The following is a 6,085-nucleotide window of genomic DNA, read 5'->3' on the forward strand; positions in this document are numbered from 1 at the left end:
TGAACTTCATGAGGTTTCTGCCAGCCCAAGTCCTCCTGAATTGTAGCCCTGCCATCTGGCCTATCGACCGCTCTTCCTGCTATCTGTGTGTCTGCAAACTTGCTGAGAGTGCAGTCCATCCCATCATCAGGTTGTTAATGAAGACATTAAGCAGTATTGGTCCCAGTATTGATCCCTGAGGGATGCCACTACTTACTGACCATTTTGTTTAGAAGCATGCAAGCAAATTTACTTCTTGTGGTGGTAAGAATGAACAGCACAAGCCAGGCAGAGTGGGAGGAGGTCCTGCCTCACTGACATTGCCATGTGAATGAGAAATTGTGACACTTTGCTCAAAGTCTGCCAGGCAAGACAGGATGAGAATGCTCACAGTACAGCTGGATCTCTGAGCAGCCAGGTATTTTATGGGATACAAAACTAATGCTGCCTAAAAGGGCAGCTTCGATACCCTAGCAGTTTTAGCAGATCTGGACTTGTGATCCTTTAGATCTGTCATTTCATGGCATTATCATGTACTTGCTCCAGCCTCCAAATTGATGGGCAGCAGATACAGCACAGGCCATTGATGTTTCTCAAAGATAGTGTGGTCCATGCTTGGGACCAAGTTCATATTTCAAGTTTTATGTGGATGAAAGGACTCACCATGATGTCCCTGCTTTCCTCTGTTAGTGCACTTTGGCCTCCCGGACCTGTTGCAATACCAAGTGCAATTAGCACAGCTAATGTAAATATTTGTCCACTCTGGAAGCTGCACAGTTGCTCCCTTATGAACTGTCTTCCCAGGCTACGAGGAGCTGGGAAAAGAGCCTCTTCTTAATACATCTGACACAATAAACATCCAGTTTCAACAGCTATTGGAAGCCCTGGTTCTGGAGGAACCTGTACTGGAGAGGGCTGCTTAAGCAAATTAGATCTCAATTGAATCAATATGACTTTGGCACATGCTGAATGTTTAAGCACATGCTGAAGTGTTTACTATTCAGCCTCTCATTTAGTTTCCATTTAATTAAACAGGATCAGATTCTCAACGGATGTAAATCAAGGGAGTTTCTCCCAAAGGAGTTCTCCCAGTTTGCAGTAATTGAAGGGTTGATCTGATGTCCCAACTCTACTTCTTTCCTCAGATATCCATGTATCCATCTGTCTGTCTGTCCACCTGACTAATCTATGTTATTTTTACCTCCAGAGTGATAAACTATTTGAGGAAGAGCTGCTGTCAGAAGCAGCCCAGAGGGACAGAGGTCTCATTAGGTATAAACGAAGTTCTGAGCCTCTGGTAAATGAAATGAAACTTTTCAGTTGTTACTGTTGTTCAAGTCTGAGCTGATATAAGCATCTCTGCTTCTCCTGATACAGGCAAGGATATCTTTGGAAGTTTAGTGCTTCCACTCCAGATAAAAGCAAGTCATTTGCTTCTTTCATCATGTCGCTACTAATTTCCAAACAGTCAAAGCTGCTGCTAATTTATTTACTGAACACTGAAGCCCTGTTAGCAGGGGCTGCTACTGAAACTGCTTTCTGGCCTTCGGCTTTTGTTTGTTGACAGCCTGATTTCCCAGTAGGCCATTTCCACCTGTGTTTCTGTTGTTTTTAGTGCATGTCTTTCTTTCTTCTTCCCAGTGACTGTCTCCCAAATGGCTCCTGAAGGCTTTTCTCATCTTCCCCCGCTCTCTCATCCCCTTCTCCCTCCCAGCTGCAAGGACTCTCAGCCCTGCTTTCAGTCATCCTGCAGTTAGTGGTTGTCTACACTGCTGAGCTCCCATGGGGCACTAATTTTTGTTTCAAGGACAAGATTCAAAAGAGTTTGCTACACACAGGTTGCAGGGTGCACCTTCAGATGTGCCTTCAAATAGACTTTGGAGATTTGAATATATGAGCTCCTGAAAATCAGTTTTTAAATTGCAAGGGAGGCCTATTAAGTGCTGTAAAAAAAAAAAAAAAATTTTTTTTTTTTGCTTTTCTATTTTAAAAGCCACATTAAAAAGTGATTTTTTTTTTTTCCCACCCCTTCCTCTCTCCCGTGACATTGGGTGGAAATAGAAATTAGGAGACTGCCATTTCCCTTTAACTTCATGCATATCAAAGGAAGAGAGATGACAGGATAAAATGATTCAGAGAGTGGCCAGTGTCTGGAGGAACTCCTGAAGAAGGATATTGAGATGTTGCAGTAGTTTCTTTGCAACAACCCAGTGTGCTGGGAGCTTTCAGTGAGAGAGGGGCTCTGAGATGATTTCCATGACTTGAAAAATTGGGAGGCTGCACAGCTTTGAGGATTTATTTATTAAGATACTGTTTTAATTTTACTCCTTAAATTGTCCATCCTATCTCATGAGTGTGTGTGGTTCTTGATGTACACTTTGCTTCATACAGAACTTCTGTTTTGCTTCATCTCACCCCAGCAACCTGTGCTGGCATCCATGGACTGACAACCAATGTCTGCTATTCTGGGCTGCAAAATTTTTCATTAGCGCATAGATTCAGTTCAACTGGGATTTTACTGCTTCAGTTTTGCTGGCAGATTTGGGATTTTAGCCCAAAAAGCGATGTACAACTGCTAATCTCCCAGTTTAAATGAGCAATTGCAGTTCGGGAGGGTCTTCTGCCCCTTGGTTTCTCAAACTGGACATGTACATCCACTGGGCTCTTCAGATTCTTTCCCCTCTTTGCCTCCATTTACAGTTTGTCAAACAGATGGTAACGCTGTCTGACCCCAAACTGGCACTGTGAAATCGGTCAGAAATAAATATTGATGGGGAAAATATGTGAAACTGTAATCAAAGCAAGGAGAGGAAATCTCCAGTGTCCAAAGGCATGCACGTTGATGGGAGGCCACATCTGCACCTGGAACCAGAAGGTTGGCATCCAAGCTGTTATCTCGTGGTCTTGAGTGAGTCTCTTACCCGCCATGTCCTCCATTTCCCAATAGCATTGCAATAAGGCTAATATTTACCTGGCTTGCAGTCAGAACGAATTAACATTTGTAGAGTATTTGGAAGTCCTTGGGTGAGCAGACTCCTTGTGCTAAGCAGGGCCTGTATTGTCAGTGTAACACTGATGTGCACAGGGCTGCTTGCACAAGTGTATGCACCGCCTAATCTCAGAGCTCTCGGGTTGGCACAGGATGTGAGAACAAACCCAGCAGTCCTTGACAATCCGTGTCATTTTCCTTTGAAATGAGTGTATTTTCTTTGAGAACAGAGCTTATCGTGTTATCTCCAACGAAAGTTATGTTCTGCCTTTTACAGTTGCCATGATGCAAATGTCATTTGTACTCTCCTTCTTTATGAAAGTTAACAGTTATTTAAGAGATCAAAGTTAATTATCACTGAGGAGATCATTTTTACCTATCAACCCACTTCTGTAACCCCACTATCACAAGTAGAAGCTTTATGCTAATCAGTTTTCTAATTTCCATAAATTACTGATAGAATTACTTTTTTTTTTTTTCCAGCATGAAAGTAGATCTGTTGGTGAAAGCTCTTGAGAGGTGCGGAGACGGGGAGGAAACGAGGTAAGGTGTATTTCCGTGAGTTTGCCAGCTGAATGTGGTACCAAGGAAATAAAATCCAAATCATTAGGTTCATCGCATCACAAAACTTGGAGATGCTGCAGCTTCCCTGCACTGCAGAAACCTGATGCACACACATTGTTTCAATTTAACATGGTGATAGGAATGGAATCGAACGTGAGGATCACTGTGTGACCCTATTACATGTGAAGTGTCTCTATTAGAGCTGCAAAGACAGCATGCCAGAGGAGCTGAAATGTGTTGATAGAAACAAACAGATATACCTTTTTAAAAGCAGCAGTCAGAAACTCTGCAGTATGATCTGAGCGTGTTCTGCTGGAGAGGGCAAGGTAGTCTATCCTAGGGGAAGATGATATTAAGAAAGAGAAAGAAACCCCTTCCGCTCCATCACAGCCCTTTCTGTGCAGTGAGCTTGCCAAATGGAAGCTGCTGCTGTGGAAGTTGTTACTGCTATGACTGACAGCTGCTGTAAAATAACCTCAGCTGCAGCATGGGAGGGAAAACAAGAAATCAGAATGAAAGGGATGTGGGTATTTTTGGGTATCCCCTTGGTCTAGAAGTTCAGCAAAATAATTGCTTGGTAATTAATGAGCTTGTTGCTGCGCTGCTTCAGCTTTATAGTCTGATGCAGATGAATTCCAGCATAAATAAAATCACCTCCAATCCAAAGACTAAACCTAGAGATAAAATTGTATCTATGCAACAATAAAACCACACCATACTATTAAAACTTCATTTTACACTCAACCTCCAGTGGGCATTGATGTCCATTTGACCACTTCTCCCTCCAGTAAGGCAAGGCCTGGGCTGCCCTGATGACTTGTTATTGCCAATGTACCCGTGGCATTTTCTAAGGCATCTCAAGTATTCGTGGTGGTTTTGGCAGTTCCTCTTACCTCCAGCAGCTGCGTTCTGCTCTTCATTTCCTTTATAAAGATTAAGAAGAGCTCCGTGAGTCTCTGCATTCAAGGAGTTAAGCAAGAGAATAATGATTTGGTGAGAGCTTCCTGACTGCAAAATGGTCACATTTTCCACATTTCTTAGGAACACAGAATTTGCAGGAAGTTCACTTCTGGCTTCAGGAGGAAGGCAGGAGGTGTGGGCTGAAGCCCACTGAACACCACAGCTGTTGTCATACAGGAGCCTGAAGCACTCTTTTCCCACAGCTCCAGGAATAGTCCTGCTTTGCAGTAAGACACAGCCATGACCTGTGGCATGCCCCTCTCCCATTCACCACCCCATAATCCCTCAGAGCTCCACATGGACCCTAGCAGCCCCATACCCTCTATGGAGGGGGCACCAAAAGCATTCCAGGGCAGGGGAGAGGGGACAGAAGTCACCAAAAGGACCTCGGCTTCCCTCTGGCTGTGAGTTTTTGAGTCTCTGCTTAGTGAAAAGCAACACAAAATTATGTTCTCTCCTGATTTTTTTATTCTTCGACCTTCATGTCTCCTGCACACATGCATCTATTTTTCTTCAAACAGGCGCCATCCCACTGAAATCAGCAGGACTCTGTGGTGCTCTGAGGAAGGCATACATATGCCTGGATCAAGCTGATATTTACAGAAGGCTCCTTTTGAATTGGCTTTTGATTTCACACCTATGTTAGAAGGTGGACAGTGAGACTCAGTGTGACTTGTTTCCGTGAGAAAAAGATGGTGAAAGATTGCAAAGTTAACCTTTAATATAACAGACCTTTTTCAGCTGTCATGTACAGTGCTGAACTGCGTATTTCTGGTTGAAATGGAACATAAACTATGAACCAGAACACAAAAGGGTTTAGAAAATGTAACCTTCATGAATATGGTTTGGGTTTTATTATCTCGCTTATATATTCCACTTGATAGCTGTAGGATAACATGACCAGTGAGTTGGAATCTTTCCTTGTTTCTACCAACAAAAAAATCAATCCATTAATAGGCCAATAAAATCCTGGGATTTGGAGAGAGGGGAGGAGGAGAAATAATTGCATTGTTCTGATGCTAACAAGCCGCATCTATCTTAAAATAACTGATTAAAGCCTGTGCTGGCACATGGCCTTTGCACAGGAAAGCTCATTGCTTACAGGTGTGCTGTGCTGGGGCACAAAGATGTTGTGTTGTGCTGCATCTGTTGGAATGGAGAAAGCCCATATCCTTCTGCTCAGCCCTTCCCTACAGACACAAAGCCACAGGGATGGGCTCACAGTGGGGCTGGCCAGGGGCATGCAGAGGTTCCTGGGGCACTCCGCACTGCTGATAAATAGTTGCAGGGATGCACGATTGCATAATGATAGCCACATTCATTCACCTGTCTATCAAAAGAGATGCATTAAAGTTTGAGCTCTCTTCCCCTGGGTCCACAAAGAGACATTTGAGTGTTAGTGTATAGTCTTTAACATACTTCCTAACAGTGGGCTAAGTGCAGTGGGGTTAAACAGAGTCCCTTTTGCTTAGTAATCCATTAGCTAATGGGTGTGTAAGCCCATCAATTTTCTGTTTATTCCCTAACCCCATTAGGGTACACCTGCTGTGCATAAAAAATACACCTGACAAATCAGAGTGATAGCTGAAATAA

General features: G+C 43.4%; 1 long non-coding RNA gene across 1 annotated transcript; it reads left to right on the forward strand.

Annotated features, from left to right (window-relative positions):
* The first annotated feature begins 2,786 nt into the window (after positions 1–2,786).
* LOC122185586 lies at positions 2,787–5,386 on the forward strand. The gene is made up of 3 exons (XR_006180919.1): positions 2,787–2,854; positions 3,452–3,511; positions 5,014–5,386. It is a non-coding gene; the product is annotated as an uncharacterized LOC122185586 (long non-coding RNA).
* Positions 5,387–6,085: the final 699 nt, after the last annotated feature.

Source organism: Lagopus leucura, unplaced genomic scaffold (assembly GCF_019238085.1).
Source record: "Lagopus leucura isolate 7727_CA_CO unplaced genomic scaffold, USGS_WTPT01 Super-Scaffold_100030, whole genome shotgun sequence".
NCBI lineage: Eukaryota > Metazoa > Chordata > Aves > Galliformes > Phasianidae > Lagopus > Lagopus leucura.